Source organism: Nansenia antarctica (assembly GCF_963989245.1).
Source record: "Nansenia antarctica genome assembly, chromosome: 8".
NCBI lineage: Eukaryota > Metazoa > Chordata > Actinopteri > Argentiniformes > Microstomatidae > Nansenia > Nansenia antarctica.
The window spans coordinates 44,953,442-44,974,176 of record NC_137678.1 but is presented as its reverse complement, the minus strand read 5'-3'; the positions used below and the strand labels follow the sequence as shown (position 1 = coordinate 44,974,176).

The 20,735-nt window shown below is 45.4% G+C and overlaps 1 pseudogene across 1 annotated transcript; it reads right to left on the bottom strand.

Annotated features, from left to right (window-relative positions):
• Nucleotides 1-738: 738 nt before the first annotated feature.
• On the bottom strand, nucleotides 739-1,145 carry LOC308163327 (histone H3.3A-like; annotated as a pseudogene). The gene has a single exon. The product of its transcript is annotated as a histone H3.3A-like (transcript).
• Nucleotides 1,146-20,735: the final 19,590 nt, after the last annotated feature.

Below are 20,735 nucleotides of genomic sequence, written 5' to 3'. Positions count from 1 at the left end.
GCTGCCACGGATCTGGTGGTTCTTGTCATATGGACACTGAAGGAGTTTGTTTGGGTCACTGGCATCTTTTATTTCAGTGTCTTCGAAGCGTTGCAGCTCCTCAATTGTAGCAGTGGTCTTCGTGGGAGTGCAAGTTGATCCCAATGTGAAGGCCATGCTTCTACTGCGTCACTCTCAGCTCCAGGTCCATGCATCCACGTGGCAAACGTTGAAATAAATTGAGTCAGTGCGTTAGCGAACTCTGCCGTTTTTGCTTTATACTGTACCATAGATCCAGGGTTCGAGTTATGTGGGAGCCAATGGGAGCTCTCTAGACCAGGTTAACACAAAGATCTAATCCTTGAGTTCAGTTGAAAAAAAACTATCTGTAAAAACAGATTAAAAGGCGTTACAGGTTGATTAGGCCTCCAACCCTTCAAGAACTTAGAGGTGCACCTCAGCACTGTCCAGGTCTTCGCTATTCACAGATCTCCTGTCCTCACAGTTCAGGATGTGGTGTGATAGCTCATGTTTGGGCATCAGGTGGCGGGCATTGAAAGGGCAGGTTTTCAATTTATTGGCCAGTTCTGGGTGATTCTTACTGCACTTGATCAGATGGTATGGGAAGCGGCTGCCACGGATCTGGTGGTTCTTGTCATATGGACACTGAAGGAGTTTGTTTGGGTCACTGGCATCTTTTATTTCAGTGTCTTCGAAGCGTTGCAGCTCCTCAATTGTAGCAGTGGGGGGAGACGGCGTCTAAGCACGCTCCCCGCGGATGCGGCGTGCCAGCTGGATGTCTTTTGGCATGATGGTGACACGCTTGGCATGGATGGCGCACAGGTTGGTGTCCTCAAACAGACCCACCAGGTAGGCCTCGCTGGCCTCCTGCAGGGCTCCGATGGCAGCGCTCTGGAAACGCAAGTCGGTCTTGAAGTCCTGAGCAATTTCTGGAAGGGCAGCTTGCGGATCAGCAGCTCAGTGGACTTCTGGTACCGACGGATCTCTCTCAGGGCCACGGTACCAGGCCTGTAACGATGGGGCTTCTTGACTCCACCGGTGGAGGGGGCGCTCTTACGAGCAGCCTTGGTGGCCAGCTGTTTACGTGGAGCCTCTCCTCCAGTGGACTTACTTGGGTCAGATTCTGTCTGCTTGGTACGAGCCATTGCAACGAGTTATCACCCTGAAATCTAAAATGCTTTGCATATTCAGGCTTGGCTAACATCTAATTTCGTATAATGTTCAAATAATTAAATACATCCTTAAAGTGACTGATGTCCAAAAGCACAAATTTTAGGTAACTTTGTCCAACTGCATAAATAGATGCATTCAACGATGAGTGTTTAATGTTTGGAGCCACTTCAGTTGTGATTTTTCTCGAATTGCTCAAGATCCTCAGCGTCAAGCTTCTCTATTTTCTTGTCTATGGAGGGGGAAAAGTGTAAACAGTTAAGCCTGATTTATACTCCTGCGTCGAATTTACGGGCGGCTACGCCGTAGCCTACGCGAGGGCTCTCCAAGTTTATAGTTCGACGTTGGTCCGCGGACCGCGTCGCGTTGGTCGGTGTACTCATAGCGGCATAATAGCGATCAAAAAACTTGCTTGTTGTAAAGAAAATGTCTATAATGCATTGAAATGACAGTAAACTAAGATAATAAGATGGTTATCATACATTTTCAAATCTTTCAAATCTTTATTAATGTTATGGCTTTACCACCAGCTGAAATAAACATCATTTAGAAAAGTGAATAGAAATACAAAATAAATCTCAAAAGATATGTACAAATTTAAAATTCACAATATATCAGATAATCTGACTATTACCATTGCACACAAAGAGAAAATCACAGAACAGTCTCTGGTGAGGCTCCACGAAGGAGAAGAGAGGGTTCCAGTACCATGTCCTCCAACAGTGTGCTCCTCCATGTGTCTGGTGACTGAGTCCATATAGACACACTTCTGATGTTTCTCTTCATCCTCTCCTCCTTCCTCCTCCTCCTCTTTCACCATCACATCTACCTTCTCTTCCTCCTCTACCACCAGAAGATACACATTCCCTTTCTCTTCTGACTCCAAGTCTTTTTCACTGGCTTTTGTACAGTGTTGCTTTTTGCTCTGCACTTCTGCCTTTGTCCTCCTCAGGAAGTATGGACTTATGATGGCCATGAGGTTCTCTGACATCCTGAGTCCCAGTGCCTTCTCACCAGGGGTGGCATCCTTCTCCCTTGCACGGGTGCAGCGTGTGGAGGTGCCCACGGTTGTTCTATATGGAGGGTCGGTGACATTATTCTCTTGTGGCGATGTTTTCTTGTTAGCTGCTATCATTCCCACACTGTTGGCAGATTGTTTTGTATTGTATAGAATGGAGATACATGTTTCAAACATTGAAGGCTTTTGGGTTTGGCCAAACATTTCTGAGATGGATTGAGATCCTTTATGAAGACCCGGAGGCAGCGGTGAACACAAACGGTCTAATATCATCCTATTTTACACTTGGTAGAGGCACTCGGCAGGGCTCGGCGCTGTCACCAGGTCTCTTCTGTCTAGCCCTCGAACCCCTTGCAGTAATGATTCGTAACAACCCGAATATTCCAGGAATTAGAATAAATGTGTCCACGCATAAGCTTATGTTATATGCGGATGACATATTATGGCTTGCCTCGGACCCAGGTAGATCTGTCCCAGCACTTTTAGACAACATCGAGTCCTTCTCCAAGCTATCAGGGTACAAGGTCAATTGGTCTAAGTCCGAGGCTCTTCCACTAACTTCGTATTGCCCTAAGACTTTATTCCAGGCAGGGTCTTTTCAGTGGCCTATGGAAGGTATAAAATACCTAGGTATCCTTTTTCCTCATCAAACCAGCAAAATAATAGAAAAAAATGTCGACCCACTTTTTAAGAAAATTGCTTTAGATACAGAAAGGTGGTCAACACTATTTCTATCATTATGGGGGAAAGTCAATGTCCTGAAGATGAACTGTATCCCGAGATTGAATTACCTGCTCCAATGCCTTCCTATTGCCATACCCCAGGTGTATTTCAAAAGGTTTGACCAAATTTGCAAAAAGTTTCTATGGAATGGTAAACGTGCTAGGATAAAGTTGGAAAAGCTCCAAGTCCCGATCAATAAGGGTGGTATGGGTTTACCTAAACTAATATTGTTTCACTATGCCTACTGCCTGAGACACATTGCTCAATGGACACTGCCACCTGAAAGGGCCCCTCCTTGGTTTGAGATTGAGCAAAAATTGCTTTCCCCTATTGCCCCTATAAATTCTATGTCCAGCAAATTATCATTTGAATTACGATCCCATCCTATAATAGCCAACCTCTACAATGTATGGAAGAAAATATCTAAGTCCTTTAAAGTAAATGTCTATCTTAACTCTGAATCCTGTATTTGGAATAACCCCAAATTGCAAATAAATAAGTGTTCCTTTATATGGAAGAAATGGGTAAGAAAAGGAATTGTAACATTAACAGACATATATGGGGGAGATGGTCTGAAATAATTTGAGGAGTTGGTTAATGAATATGGGTTGCCTAGACATGATTTTTGGAAATACTTGCAACTCCGCCATTTGCTGGACAGTATTCTAGGTAAAGGAATCACACCTCAACAGTCAACTCTTCTGTCTGAGATTACAAAGATAATGGGTATGGGACATGAGGCGGCTATCTATTATAAAATGGTTTTCCAACAGACGGTTAAGGTATCCTATGCATTGATGGTCATTTGGTCAGTTGATTTGAAAATTGATTTCACAGAAAAAGAATGGGACAAAATATGTGAGAACATTAAGAGAGTATCGAGAGACATTAAAATTAGATTGATCCAGTTCAAGGTTCTTAACCGGTTCTACTGGTTAGGGTGACCAGATGTCCCGCTTTGCGCGGGACTGCACAGCATTTTCACGACTTTTGGTGCGTCCCGCACAAAGTTGCAGCAGAACGTCCAGATTCTATGGAACGTCTTCAGCCTATCAGGAAACAGCATTAATGTTCTCATGGCAACGGACATTGCCCCACGTGGACATAGGGAGCTGGCTGAATGTGTGAACCAGCTGCTGACTCAAAGGTCGTAAAGTGAAACTTATTGTGTCAACACTATCTAGTTTTCGTTTTTTTTTTCACAACACCAACTTGAAGTTTTAAAGTACCCACTCGATATAATAAACAATAGTTTAACGATCACTAAAAACTTATAATGTTTGGATTGGATTCACTGTTCTCGTTTGCCGTAGGCTACTGATAAGTGACCACTTTCGTTTTAGGACGAAAAGTGTTCAAAAGCAAGGACTACAATGTATGACACATCATTTGAAAGCTTACAATCTGTAGTGTCAGGCTATCTAAAAACTGAAAAATGACAATTTGGCAATTGGTTTATCCTTTGACTAGCTGTTATCACTGTCATTGTGTGTTGTTTTCGTTGTTGTTTTCGTCTAGTGTGTGTGCGCGTTAGCCAGCCTTGACAGCTATGTCAATGCATTTGTGTTGCAAATGGGAGGCAAGTTAGCTAGCTAGATAGCCTACATACGGTACTCAATCATCTACAGGCCTAACACTGTCAGGCTACTTTTCTTTATTAATATACTAAATTGATACTGCACTTTGACCTCACTTTCTGCTCCATACAGATACTTTATTGTGAGGTTCACATTCAAATAAGATATATTTGTTTTTATCTGCAAAGTCTATTGGATGCTACTGAATAAACCAAACAGAATAGGAAACAGAATGGAAATGCACATATATTTAAAAAAAAATTGGATAGACATAGCTCTCTCGGCCGGGGGGGCGGGGGGATGCTACCAGGGGCACCTAAAGTTCGATCCAGGCCTGTTGAGAGGGTGTCCCACATTGTCCCACACAAACATACTCCTTGTCCCACATTTGGTTTGTTGGGACCTGGTCACCCTAGACCCCCTCCAGGATGTTCAGGCTGAAGCTCAAGGACAATGCTGATTGCTGGAAATGTTGCAGGCCGGAAGGGACCCTGGTTCACTTACTGTGGGAATGTCCTATGATTCAAAATTACTGGCGAAAGATCCACGAATGGGTGCAAAACATTACCCAGGACAACTTTGAGTTTTGTCCGAGACTGTATGTTCTCAGTGATCCACAAATGACGTCTCTATGTGGAGCTGCAGAATTTATTCAGACCAGTATAATGGTTGGAAAACAAATCATTATGAGACACTGGAGGAACGCAGGGGAACCGTCTTTCCAGGAATGGCTTATGGAGTTGGCAAAGGTGGCAGCATACGAACAAATGTCCTTCAGGACTATGGACAGAAATGAACAATACACAGCAAAATGGGGAGGCTACTTGAGATATATTGCTAGTCGGTTGTAAGACTTAAGTTGACAAATTGGATGAGTGATGAATGTAATCTAGGGGTGCTTTTTTATTTATTTTTATTTTTATTTTATATTAGTTTTTTTTCTCTGTATTATTTCTGTTTGATGACAGAAAGACTTATTCGGTGATATTGTTACCATTTTATACAAAAGTTGTGTAAGTCAAGAAATGTGTTAATTGACAAATTCAATAAAATAACTGATTACAAAAAAAGATCCAGTCTTTAAACACAGACAGATCAACGGCTCTGACCTCTTTGAGGAACAAGATTCGACGACATGAGACGTCCAGGGCACACGCAATAGCCCAGGAGCTCACTGAAAAGGGTGGACAGGATTTGCTTGGAAATTTGTTGAGAGCTGTGTCAGAGACTGTGTTGGCTGAGACAGATGCTGTATTCAGAACAGCATACTATCTTGCAAAGATGAACCGACCTTTCACTGACCATGATGATCTCATTGAGCTTCAGGAAAAGAATTGTGTCAACATGGGTACTAGTCTGCACTCAAGGTACAGTTCCACAAAAATTGTGGAACATATAGCAAAAGAGATGCAGAAAAAAATTGTTCATAGTCTTGTGTCATCTTCAAGCAAGTTGTCTGTTCTCATTGACGAGGCTACATCTCTCAGCCACAAATCTGCCATGATTGTCAGCCTGAAAGCCTCAGTAGATGGAGCTACTCCTGAATTTTTGTTCCTGGAGCTGGTTGAGCTGGAGAGCCAAAGGGCAGAGGGCATAGAAGAAGCTCTACTGAGCTGTTTGGACATTGCAGGCTTCAGTGAAGAGTGGCTTCAAAAGAACTGGGTCTCATTTATTTCTGATGGAGCAAGTGTCATGTTAGGCAAGAAGTCTGGTGTGGCAACCAGGCTGACTGCAAGGTACCCTAACCTCTTCACATGGCACTGCATGAACCACCGTTTGGAACTGGCTGTATCTGATGCTGTGGATGAGGTTCAGGCAATCAACCACTTCAAAGCGTTCATGGAGAAGATCCACAATCTCTACAGTCAGTCTAATAAAAATTCACGGGAGCTTCTGGAAGCAGCACAAGAAGTGGGCTCACAAGTCCTGAAAATTGGCAGAGTTTTAAGTACACGATGGGTGGCCAGCAGCTTCCGTTCTGTACAGGCTGTGTGGAGGTCGTATGAAGCACTCAACAGGCACTTTGAAAATGCTGCAGAAGACCAAACAAGAAACAGCAAAGAGAGACAAACTTACAGAGGCCTGGCACGTCGTATGCAAAGCAAGGAATTCCTGTGTGACCTTGGACTCATGTATGATGCACTGTCTGAACTTGCAACCCTATCTCAGCAACTCCAGTTTGGGATCAGTTCCCCTGGAGTCAAATGCAAAGCTCACACCAATCAATGCAAAGCAGTTCCTCCAAAGTCTGATCAACAACATGGAGAAGCGCCTCTCATTTGAAGGTGAAATGCTTCTTGATCTCAATGTTCTGGATACAGGAAACTGGCTAACAACACCTGGCATACGGCATGGTGAGACACAGGTAAAGCGACTGTGCAGGCGGTTCAATCTTTGTGAAGCGCAAGCAGTTAATGGTATGAGAGATTTCCTTGAGCACCCAGACAGTGAGCCTGAAAGCCTAAAGCCACTCATACGATGCATGCAGACCATCCCTTGCAGCACTGCCGAATGTGAAAGGGGCTTCAGTCTCATGAACAATATATGCACGGACAAGAGATCTACACTGTTGTTGTCCAATGTCAGTCATTTGATGATGATCAGCATCAATGGGCCCCCTGTAAGACTTTTTGAGCCAAGGAAGTACATCACAACATGGTTGAGAAGCCATCGTTCTGCCACACAAGCAAGGAGGCAATGCAAACCTCAGATGGCCGAGTACAAGCATATTTGGAAAGCTTTGTAGACTACCAGGCTGTTTGTTTTTTTCTTATTTGAAGCGTTTGACTTGTAGCAGTTCTTGTGGCAGTTCTTGTAGCAGTTCTTGTGGAAGTTCTTGTAACAGTTCTTTCTTTCTTGCATTTAAGCTGAGAGTACATAGTGATGGTGATTAACACTAAACAGTCGAAAATCAGTCCACCCCCCTGCTGTAAATGCCATTGGTTGTTAAAGTCTTGTTTTGTTTATAATAAATTGAAATGTTTGTAAACACATAACCAGTCGTTCAGAATGCTCTCATATATGTGTAGATGCATACTGTATGCATAAGTGAGTATGGTGGTGCTTATGGGGTGTCGCTACGGGACGGGTGTCGCTCCAGGACACGTCGCTCTGGGACGGGTGAGCATAAAGCTGTGAGGGAAAAATCACAGTATACCCACTAGAAAAAACTAGACTACACCACTGAATCAATGGGTAGTCTGCCATTGATTCATCAGACCTTAGAGGATTATTCTGCCTCTATAACTAAAAGGTCTGATCTGAACCTGATCAAATAAACAATTCTATATATATATATGAACATAAAAAGAGCATGAACACATCTCTTCTCCTAAACATAACCTTTTTTCTTTTTCAACATCTCCATTCTCTTTAGAAATGTCTCTCTCTTTTTCATTATTTATTTTTTTACAAGTCCAACCTAGTTGGTTTCACCACAACTCTCCCAGACCTGGTTCTAGGAGTAGCTGGTGGTTCTGGGACATTCTGGTCCCTTTTTTCTGCCGAACTCTGCTTTGGGACACATCCCAGAGGTTGCTCACTCAGTAGGGGTGTAAATCACCAGCTTCATCACGATACGATATTATATCGATTTGTTTGTATGATGATACAATGTTTGACGATATCACAATGTCAGTCACGATACAATTTCGATTCGATTCGATTCAAGATCGATATGACGATATGATCGATATGACGCGATATCATATGCCAATCTAACACAATTATCAACTCACAAAAACAACTAGAATATGATTTGACCATTTTATTTGTGAGCTCTTCCAGGTATCCAGCATTTAAATCATATTGTATTATACAGTATTCTTCTGTTACAAAAAGAAAAATAGACCCGTTCACTAGTCTCACAAACAAGAGATATTCAGCTTTAAAACATTAATGTCCTATGAAACAAAACTGGAAGAACTTGTCCCCCCTTTTTTAAGGCAGGATTTTTGTAAACATTCACTTTTTTACTGTCTCATAAACACAGTATTTTTAACAGTTAGAACTGAACCAAGGTCACCATTTAACCTACAGTATATTTGTGCAATAATAATAAATAATAATAAAATAATAATAAATAATAAGTGCAAATGCAGTAATATAATACAAGAATATGAACACAGAACAAAGGCTACAGAAGGTAGAAGAGTTGTATGTACACTGCGCATGACAGTAGTTCAGTATGTTAGTCCACTGGTGCTATTGAATGTATTTCCAAGTCGCACAGAAATATTCACTCGCAAATGCGACCAAAACAGTCGCAATGTCGAGCCCTGCCTTTTGCTCTAATGAAACGCAGAGTATGTCAGCAAGTTTGCACTAACTTTTCTAATTTTATTATAAAAGACAGTCATTGGTGAGGATCAGAGCAGCACACTGATTTGTTTTTAATGCATGCTGTTTCATTTTTGCATTTATCTTGCCATTGAGCTTTGAAAGAAAATTAGATTTTGCTGTTTACCTGTTAAAAAAAAGAAGGCAAAAAAATACTTTTCAATGTATTACTGAAAGAGCCTTGAGAAAATATTGCAACATATTTTATTTATGTTTTACTTAGGCTAATTTAATGATTAATGTTAAGTGCAATATAGGCTGTGTTATTGGTATTGGTTCAATATGTGCAATAATTGCGAGTTTTAATAAACATTGAACCAGCCCGGCCCTCCACTTGTACATTTTTTTTTATTTTGGCCCCCTGTGTATTTGACTTTGACATGACTGCTTTACAGTAATGCCCCAAATGACCAGAAAAAGTAGCTAGATTTGTCGCTGGTCGCTTTTGACTAATTAAGTCGCCATGGGGGTCTGGAAAGTCGCCAGATATAGCGACAAAGTCACCAACCAGTCTACGGGTTGTCTGCTTCAGAGCGCTGTGTTTATGACAGAAAGAAGAGGGGGTGGGCAGTGGGAGATGTTGGAGGAGGCGGGCTAGTCTGCCCACCCAATCAGAAGTTAGAAACGGTACCGGTATTTTCTGTGATATTTTTCTAATTGGTGAAGACTATAAATAGGGTCCCCCAATGTTGGGCATTGTTTCTCGGCCCCCCCGAAAAAATTAATATTGGGAGAAAGTATTTGTAAAAAAAATAAAGATAATAATAATTCTCATTAAGATTTTTTTCTCATAATTTTTGATAGGGTGGGCACGACTCATGTCAGGAGACGCAGCAGACAGCCCATTGCTAGAACCGGCCCTGCTGCAACATACTGTACTGTATGTTTCATGCACCATTTTAGAGTGTGTTTGTGTGTACCAGCTAGCCAAACAAGTGTTAGCTTGTTAGCTAGCTAGCTTTGTTAGAGATATAATAGATTATAGAAAAGGTAAATGCTTTTGTAATGAACGGTAATGTTGTGCGGAATCAAAAAATAATGATAAATTCATTGACTTGTAGATTTGCTGTAGAATAATACTGTGGATTGAAATTATTTCACTAGCCTACTTCTTACAGTACAAGTACAGTACACTGAGAGTCTATGGAAAACCTACACTATAGAAGTGTCCACACCTCTGACCTGAAATTGTCCTTGTATAAGCAATTATATATATTTTTTTTTTCCAGTTAATTCTTAAGTCTTTATTATCAAAATGTATTTCTTAAAACATTTACAAGAATTACTTTTTTTCAAAAAAAAATCTCTTTTTAAAATGGTGCTGTGTCAGGTAACAGCATAATATATTCAAATACAGAAAACAGTATGAAGAAGAAACAGTACAGACATTCACCCTAATGTGTTCAAGAGAAAAAGAAACGTCTGACGAGTGACAAGTAACATAACACACTCCTAAGTAGCACCACCGCCACTCTGCGCCGGTGAGGGCTCCATGGGGATGAGATGGCGCCGGTTTCGCCGTACTCTCCCATGTCTTGAGCTCGGTTTTAACATGAATTGTGGAACACAGGACATGTTAGATGCTTTACAGCACATGTGTCAAAGCCAGATCAGGCCCGTGAATGAGTTCTCTCTTGCCCGCGGGATGATATTTAATTACTATTAAAACCGGCCCGCAGTATTCTGTGCCCTTAGCACCATAACACTACAAGTCCCAAGATGCACTGCGAGTGCATTGGCGCGTAGCGAGTGCCCGCGAGCGAGCGCGACCCCGCGTCTTCTCTTCACTTCAGTACTCGTCATGAGCAGCAGCAGCACAGTGATTCCAAGATGGCTGCACACATTGTTTGCTGGTGAAATCTTTAATTCCAATCCTTCATATATCTTGGCAATCCTCTGTATTTTTGTTATCAAAACTTCACAATTGAAGGTTTGAGTCTTTTGTTCTCTAACAATCAATAAATTGGACACCAAAAAGTGAAAGTTAAGACCAACATTGGACTAGGCACAGGCTTCAGCCCAACACCACACCGCATTAGCACTGCTGCTAAGCTGCATCCATCTAGCCAAGGCCCTGGTCGCTGGACTCCTGTCCAGCCCAGCCAACACCACCAGGCCCAGGCTCTCCTGCCTCTCCTGTGTATTTGACTTTGACATGACTGCTTTACAGTAATCCCCCAAATGACCAGAAAAAGTAGCTAGATTTGTCGCTGGTCGCTTTTGACTAATTAAGTCGCCATGGGGGTCTGGAAAGTCGCCAGATATAGCGACAAAGTCGCCAACCAGTCAGGAACGTTCCCAAAGGCAGAGAAGGTGTGGTAGAGAGCGTTGCTGTCGATAGACTTGTCTCCGTTCTCGACGAAGACGATGTTGCTCAGAGAAGGGTCAGGCTGAGACGCCATGGTGAGGCAGTAGGCAGCGGAGGCTGGGGCCCCGCACCTGGGTCTCTGATAAATCCCTGCAGGTGGAGGTGATCTTAGACCTAACCCGTTTAACCATGGCTCTCTCCAGAGCTTGCGCAGGCCCACAAACAGCGGCTCATGTTCATGTCAGCCACGGCCATGGTGGCCACCGCCTCAGGGGAGGAGAAGAGCCTGGAGCCGTGGCCCTGGCCCTGGCTGTGTCCACCCTCCGTCGCCACCTTTGCACTTGGGATTGTTCCGAAGGTGGAGAACACGTAACTGACTGTTTCCGTAACGAGCAGAGTGGATGTGTGGTGTCTCCTTATGTTTTCATTTCATTTAATTTATTTATTTTTGCACATGAGATTGTCATACATTTTTATGTGCCCTATACAATTAATTAATTTCCCCATGGGCAAAAAAGGAGCAGGAAGAAGAAAATCTTATAATTACCTGCCCCCTATTCATCATCAACAAAAATTACACTTGATGGTCGGCGCACAACCAGAATTTGCACAAAATAATTTATATATTACAAGAATTAACAATTAAACCTACCAAGACCAACAAAGAAACAAACAATGAGCAAATGAACAATAATTTGAAAAAAAAATGTGTGGATTGAAGCACAGTTACTAACGTAAACGTTAGACACTGGCAGTATATCACATTGTCCTCCTGATTAGCGTAAAATCTAGTCACTAGGTGCCTGTAGTTACTAACGTAAACGTTAGTTACTGGGAGTATATCACATTGTCCTCCTGATTAGCGTAAAATCTAGTCACTAGCGTAAAAGTTCACCAACTGTGGGACAGTGAGTGGAAGGGGGTGTGTCTTCTTACTTATATTTGCTCTGCTTCTCTTTTTTTGTTCAGTTGTCATTAGATTTAGCTAGAGTAAAGACCAAACTAATGTAGGCTGGGTTGCACCAACCTGGTTTATTTTTTGGTCAAGATCACCATAATATACCAAGATAAGCATCCACTACATAGCCACTGAATGGACTATATATACCCATTATTATTATTATTATTATTATTATTATTATTATTATTATAATGATCAGATAAGACCAACTCCTTTACCCACATAATGCACATGCATTGCTGCAGTGAATTTTTCTGGGTTTCTGGAAGAACATTTCTAGTGCCTCCTGGTATGGTGAAGTCAGAGACCTCTGGCCCATTTATTTATTGATATCCGCATACAGATGTTCCCCCTGTTTTGTCTTGACCTGCAAATACATTTACACATTTTAAATGTGATGGCTTAAAAATATATCTTAAAACAGTAAATGCCATTATGTGTGAGATATTTCTTACCCTGTTCATGGTGGAGAAGTCCCTTTCACAGTTTACACTGCTGGCTGGGACCGCCAGGGCAATGGCAGCCAGCTTGCTTATGGTTGGTATGAGGGTCCCAAACTCTTCATATTTTGAGGACAGCTCTGACAATATGGCCAGCTGAGTCTTGTTCTGAAAAGGTTCACATGATTAACACATGATAATGTCATGTGAAAATGTTTGTCAGACATAAAGTTACCTTGAGTGGACCAGAGACCACTTCACTTGTTCAGCGGTGTGCATGAGCACTTTAGTTGGTGAGTGTAGCTGCCTGTGGACCCAGTATCCCAAAAGCAGCCAAGACTCCCACCTCACTGAACATAAAATTCATGTAAAGCTATGGTGATGTAGAGCACATAGAAAATATTTGGTGCTTTTGTCCGGCGTGTCGCCCTCGTTTTGCTAAGCTGCCGCACTAACTGGAGTGTGTGTGATTTGCTCAGAGTGGATGTGTGGTGTCTCCTTATGTTTTCATTTCATTTAATTTATTTATTTTTGCACATGAGATTGTCATACATTTGTATGTGCCCTATACAATTAATTAATTTCCCCATGTGCAAAAAAGGAGCAGGAAGAAGAAACATCTTATAATTACCTGCCCCCTATTCATCATCAACAAAAATTACACTTGATGGTCGGCGCACAACCAGAATTTGCACAAAATAATTTATATATTACAAGAATTAACAATGAAACCTACCAAGACCAACAAAGAAACAAACAATGAGCAAATGAACAATAATTTGAGAAAAAAAATGTGTGGATTGAAGCACAGTTACTAACGTAAACGTTAGACACTGGCAGTATATCACATTGTCCTCCTGATTACTGTAAAATCTAGTCACTAGGTGCCTGTAGTTACTAACGTAAACGTTAGTTACTGGAAGTATATCACATTGTCCTCCTGATTAGCGTAAAATCTAGTCACTAGCGTAAAAGTTCACCAACTGTGGGACAGTGAGTGGAAGGGGGTGTGTCTTCTTACTTATATTTGCTCTGCTTCTCTTTTTTTGTTCAGTTCTCATTAGATTTAGCTAGAGTAAAGACCAAACTAATGTAGGCTGGGTTGCACCAACCTGGTTTATTTTTTGGTCAAGATCACCATAATATACCAAGATAACCATCCACTACATAGCCACTGAATGGACTATACCCATTATTATTATTATTATTATTATTATTATTATTATTATTATTATTATTATTATTATTATAATGATCAGATAAGACCTGCTGTCGGCCAGACTGAAGATCTGAGTGATCTGGGAGATGTTGACCAGTACGTTGGTGTTCTGCATGTTGGCCACCCTGATCAGGCCCTGCTGGATGATCCTCTGGCCCTGGACCTGGACGTTGGGTACGGAGGCCCGGGGGGCCAGCAGCAGGGGGGGGGGGCCCGGAGCCAGAGTGCTGCTGCTGCTGCTGCTGTTGGTGCTGCTGACGAAAGCTCTGGATCTGCTGGGGAGACACGGCGATGGGCTGCGCCCCGCTGACCAGGGGTGGCATGACGATCTGGGGGTTCTTATTGGACGGGATGTGCTGGCCGCCGCGCACCAACGGAGGGGGAATGACTGTGCCTGAGCTTCTGCCTGATGACACCTGGAGAGGTCCTTTGCCGGAGGTGATGCTGCCTCTGACCAGAGGAGGGGGCGTGGCCACGGAGCCTGTCGTCATAGGTGTGCCCTCATCTTCCACGTCCGGCTTTCTAGAGTGCGCGTCTACTTCCTGGTCCACGGCTAGTCTCCCTCCGTCCCCTCCATTCAGTCTGCCCTCGGCTGATGCACTCTCATATCTCACTAGAGGATCAGCCTTTCTGAACACAGTGTCTGTTGCTGGAGAAGCTGAATGGTTTCTGATACTGGGGATGCTCTCAGGAAGCCCATTCCTCTGGAATGGTTCCACACTTTCTCTTGTCGCCTGGACTCTCGGTTGGTGATTTCCAAAGTGCCTCTCATGAAAGCGTCGTTTACTACTGCTGGTCTGCTCAACGCCCCTGGCCCAGCGTCCTGTTCCCATGGAACGCTCATCCTCCTCCTCCTCCTCCTCCTCCTCATCAGTGTACTGCAAGTCAATCGGCACTGCTTTACTGCTTTTCCTTGAGGTTGTCTTGCGACCGTATGTATACTGAGGTTTTTGCCTGCCATCCTGCACCCTACAGGGGACCTACAGAGGTCCTGAGGACCAGGGGTCCCCAGCATACAGAGGTCCTTAGGACCAGGGGACCCCAGCCTACAGAGGTCCTTAGGACCAGGGGTCCCCAGCCTACAGATCAGCCGTGTGTGTGTGTGCGCGTTTGCATGCGCATGGGTGATGAGTGAGCTGCGACCAGAGTCGATTCTCCAGGCTTCGCTACGGGACTATCCATTTGCACGTCGGTTTCCATGGGTGACAAAGACTCTGTAGCAGCAGCCGCTTGTGGCGACAGGCTGTACCTTGCTGCAGGTTGAAGGTAGCGCTCGAAGTCCAACCCTGGAACATCCTCCGTGACTGAGGTGTCAGGGGTTACACTCATGGGGACATCTGCATCAGCATGAACGCCATCAGTGCCAGAGACATGTAAATAGTCCTGCTTTGGTAATGATCGGTAACATTTGGTAATGATCCCGATTTGGTAATGAAACCCCATTGTTCTCCCTGGATGATTGGCAGTACCAGAACAAATTAATTAAAATTAAGCCCTACAGGGCCAGAGGTCAGCCCAGGACCAGGGGTCCCCAGTCTACAGAGGTCCTGAGGACCAGGGGACCCCAGCCTACAGAGGTCCTGAGGACCAGGGGGACCAGGGGTCCCCAGCCTACAGAGGTCCTGAGGACCAGGGGACCCCAGCCTACAGAGGTCCTGAGGACCAGGGGTCCCCAGCATACAGAGGTCCTTAGGACCAGGGGACCCCAGCCTACAGAGGTCCTTAGGACCAGGGGTCCCCAGCCTACAGATCAGCCGTGTGTGTGTGCGCGTGTGCATGCGCAGGGGTGATGAGTGAGCTGCGTAATCTCATGACCCATGTTGCTGACCAGGGGCCAGGCACTTACGGAAGGCAGTGGCAGCACCCATCTTACCTTACTTTTTTATATTATTTTTTATTTTTATTTTATTTCCACATTTATTTTCAAGAGACTTAGGAAATGGGTATTAAAACATTCCTTTTCTCTATTACCTAACAAAAGTGTGCACAACAATAAGTTGCGTACATTGAAGTGTGAAAAAAAACCTTTACCCAATGAAATAGAACAACAAACAGTGTACATTGAACTATGAAAAAAATCTTTACCCAATGAAACAGCCAAAACATGAAGTGTATAAATTGTGTAAATTTGATTACAATAAAATGTAGCTGCTCACTCAGACTGATGACAAGATGAGTGATTATGGAAAACCTTTGGTGAGCCACCGCATAATAATAATAAACTGTAGTCCAGGGGGCCATTCCACTAAAGGTGGATCAGTATAGCTGCGATATAAATAAATGCGGCGCTCAGGCAACTCGAGATTGGAATTCAAGCCTCAGGTGATTCCTCGAACGAGGATCAGCCTTGTGTCATCTGTGTTCACAGAAGACAGGCTTACAAATCTTCGATATGGGCGCGTGCACGCAGACATACGCAGCCCCGAAGAGTCGATCTGTCGAAATGAAGATACTCCACTCTGCAGGGGTACTACATTTGCGCAGCATTCCGAATTATTGATTTTTATGAAGACGGAAAAATAAGATGTAAAATAGTGCAATACTGCCGCAATTAACAAGGCGAGGGAAATGGTTTGGCAAGAAATTGCTGACCGATTAAATGCGTAGGTCATACTAGCCCCAGTTATTGTTATATGTTCATATTTTAATAAATGAATATTACTACTGTGGTGATATCCGCAGCAGGCTACAAACCGTCATATCGCCACAATGGCCTAGTGGTATCGACCGCTGCCATAGGATTTACTCGTCATTTTATATCGGTGGTTCGTTTAATGTTTGGAGCCACTTCAGTTGTGATTTTTCTCGAATTGCTCAAGATCCTCAGCGTCAAGCTTCTCTATTTTCTTGTCTATAGAGGTGGAAAAGTGTAAACAGTTAGTGTGAACCCTGTCTTTTGGATGCATCAATGTCAAATCTTGAGTGCTCAATCTAGACAAAGAAACAAACATACTGAAATGTTTTTCGATTCTGTTGAGAATGTTCATGCTGTGTTTGCTGTCAACCATATTGACTGCAAGCCCCCTCTTGCCAAAACGTCCTGTGCGACCAATCCGGTGAAGGTATGTCTCATTGTCATGATTTTAATCAGATGGTATGGGAAGCGGCTGCCACGGATCTGGTGGTTCTTGTCATATGGACACTGAAGGAGTTTGTTTGGGTCACTGGCATCTTTTATTTCAGTGTCTTCGAAGTGTTGCAGCTCCTCAATTGTAGCAGTGGTCTTCGTGGGAGTGCAAGTTGATCCCAATGTGAAGGCCATGCTTCTACTGCGTCACTCTCAGCTCCAGGTCCATGCATCCACGTGGCAAACGTTGAAATAAATTGAGTCAGTGCGTTAGCGAACTCTGCCGTTTTTGCTTTATACTGTACCATACATCCAGGGTTCGAGTTATGTGGGAGCCAATGGGAGCTCTCTAGACCAGGTTAACACAAAGATCTAATCCTTGAGTTCAGTTGAAAAAAAACTATCTGTAAAAACAGATTAAAAGGCGTTACAGGTTGATTAGGCCTCCAACCCTTCAAGAACTTAGAGGTGCACCTCAGCACTGTCCAGGTCTTCGCTATTCACAGATCTCCTGTCCTCACAGTTCAGGATGTGGTGTGATAGCTCATGTTTGGGCATCAGGTGGCGGGCATTGAAAGGGCAGGTTTTCAATTTATTGGCCAGTTCTGGGTGATTCTTACTGCACTTGATCAGATGGTATGGGAAGCGGCTGCCACGGATCTGGTGGTTCTTGTCATATGGACACTGAAGGAGTTTGTTTGGGTCACTGGCATCTTTTATTTCAGTGTCTTCGAAGCGTTGCAGCTCCTCAATTGTAGCAGTGGGGGGAGACGGCGTCTAAGCACGCTCCCCGCGGATGCGGCGTGCCAGCTGGATGTCTTTTGGCATGATGGTGACACGCTTGGCATGGATGGCGCACAGGTTGGTGTCCTCAAACAGACCCACCAGGTAGGACTCGCTGGCCTCCTGCAGGGCTCCGATGGCAGCGCTCTGGAAACGCAAGTCGGTCTTGAAGTCCTGAGCAATTTCTCTGGCACTGAGCTTGCTCAGAAACTCCGCCTCCGCTGCAGACAGACCGTTGGGTCGGTCTGTGGTGATTTTCGCAATGGCGGCGTTAAATACGGCGATGTTATTCGCCGCCTGCGCACCGAGCTCATCAGAGCTTTCTGATTCTGACACCGGCACCAACCACTCAGCTGGGTGAGGGCGGCGTGATGTCAGGGCCGGCTGAGCGGGCGGGACCATCCCTACTTGGGGAGGTGCCTGCCCAGAACGCCGCTCTGGGGCCTGTCCGGACGCATCATCGGCAGAGCTATTCGAGTCGGATAGCATCCCCGAGATAGCGCCCGCCAGGGGAACGCTCTCCTTGAACCAGGCCATCCCCTTTCGCCTTTCCGCGACGGAAAGGAGGTGGAAGGGGAGGCAGCTGGGGGAGGCGACCAACGCCGCCTCGGCATGTTCGGGGCCGAGGCAGACGTGGCAGAAGTCGTGCTTGTCCTCCGCTGCTAGGAAATCGCAGCGGCAGGTGTCCCGGAGGAACTTCTTCGTGGTCGGCGGCGGACGATCCATCGCTGAAGGGAAAAGTCTAAAAAAAAAAAATTGACACTTTTTTGCCGATCAGCAACACTGGATGAACTTTATTCAGTGGCTGGAGAGGTAACCAGGCTAGATGTTTGTACTTCTGCTGTAGTGCACCGACAGGATGGGTGTGCTCTGCCAGACCCAGCTGCTCGGCGGAGAATGCACTCTGGATTATCCGGCTCGAAGGACCATGTCTGGCTCAGTGGTCATCCTGGAAGTAGAAGTCCTCCTCCTCACTGTCGTCAGAAGCAGCCTCCTTATCAGAGAACATCTTCCACACAACAAATGAATCATCTTCCTCACCCGCAACGCATCTGCTCATCGCCCGCTTCAATGATGGAGTTGGTATATAAATCGTGGCAGACCGGGCTTGTTTAGGAACTTTGCTTTGGCCTTTCTTCAATCTTTTATGAAGTCGGTAGAGATAGGTGTCATTGTTTCCGTCCATGGGGCCCATCATCCCAGGGGTGATGTGGAGGCACTTAGGGGTCTTCTTGGCTGAGAAGCCTGAGGTCTTCTCTGGGTCGGTCTGTGGTGATTTTCGCAATGGCGGCGTTAAATACGGCGATGTTATTCGCCGCCGCCGCCGCCTGCGCACCGAGCTCATCAGAGCTTTCTGATTCTGACACCGGCACCAACCACTCAGCTGGGTGAGGGCGGCGTGATGTCAGGGCCGGCTGAGCGGGCGGGACCATCCCTACTTGGGGAGGTGCCTGCCCAGAACGCCGCTCTGGGGCCTGTCCGGACGCATCATCGGCAGAGCTATTCGAGTCGGATAGCATCCCCGAGATAGCGCCCGCCAGGGGAACGCTCTCCTTGAACCAGGCCATCCCCTTTCGCCTTTCCGCGACGGAAAGGAGGTGGAAGGGGAGGCAGCTGGGGGAGGCGACCAATGCCGCCTCGGCATGTTCGGGGCCGAGGCAGACGTGGCAGAAGTCGTGCTTGTCCTCCGCTGCTAGGAAATCGCAGCGGCAGGTGTCCCGGAGGAACTTCTTCGTGGTCGGCGGCGGACGATCCATCGCTGAAGGGAAAAGTCTAAAAAAAAAAAAATGACACTTTTTTGCCGATCAGCAACACTGGATGAACTTTATTCAGTGGCTGGAGAGGTAACCAGGCTAGATGTTTGTACTTCTGCTGTAGTGCACCGACAGGATGGGTGTGCTCTGCCAGACCCAGCTGCTCGGCGGAGAATGCACTCTGGATTATCCGGCTCGAAGGACCATGTCTGGCTCAGTGGTCATCCTGGAAGTAGAAGTCCTCCTCCTCACTGTCGTCAGAAGCAGCCTCCTTATCAGAGAACATCTTCCACACAACAAATGAATCATCTTCCTCACCCGCAACGCATCTGCTCATCGCCCGCTTCAATGATGGAGTTGGTATATAAATCGTGGCAGACCGGGCTTGTTTAGGAACTTTGCTTTGGCCTTTCTTCAATCTTTTATGAAGTCGGTAGAGATAGGTGTCATTGTTTCCGTCCATGGGGCCCATCATCCCAGGGGTGATGTGGAGGCACTTAGGGGTCTTCTTGGCTGAGAAGCCTGAGGTCTTCCTGGGTGCTTCCTGGGTGCTTCGTGGGTCTTCCTGGCCCTGAAGCTCAGCTCTGCGTGGTTCAGGCTGCTTTTCCCAGGCAGCAGGTCTGGTGTGGGGCTGCCGTGGTCCTTCGAGCCGGATGAAGGTCTCTCTGGGTCTCTTGTTTGTCTCTGGGACAAACCGACAGGATGGGTGTGCTCTGCCAGACCCAGCTGCTCGGCGGAGAATGCACTCTGGATCTTCTACCTCTTCTTTGGCTCAGCAACGGGGGATATGGTGAAGGATACGGCCGCCCCGTGAAGCACCTGCAGCTCCTGTCTGACTGTGCGGAGGACCAAATCTTCTGGCTTGCCTTTCAGGCCTAACTTCTGTGCTGCGGCCTGGAGAAGGATGGTCCTCTCTGATCCGTCGTCTAAGATAGCATATGCTTCCAATGACCTGTTTCCATTTCTTATGATGACCTTACTGATCTTCAGGAGCACTTTACAGTTGGATACTGGGCGTTCGACATACAGGACTTGGCTAGGTGTGTTCACGAGACAGATATCCGTTGCTGGCACTTCATCCTCTGCTCTCTCGTTCACTTCATGCAGTACAATCAGGTGTCTTCTGTTGCAAGTCTTGCATGGGGTCTTCAGTGTGCACTTAGCTTAACTTAGCTTAGCACGTACCTCCGTGTACGCTCACTGGTGGGCATGTTAGAACAGCTGGGGGAGAGAGGCCGTGTAGAGCTGCATTGTGGTTCCCACGTCCACAGATTGCTGGGTAAGCTACCTCATGACCTCACTGCCAGCTTTAAGAGGTTCATCCACCCCCTGAGAGTAACCATCCCCACGCTCATTGACTTTGCTGAGTGGCTAGAG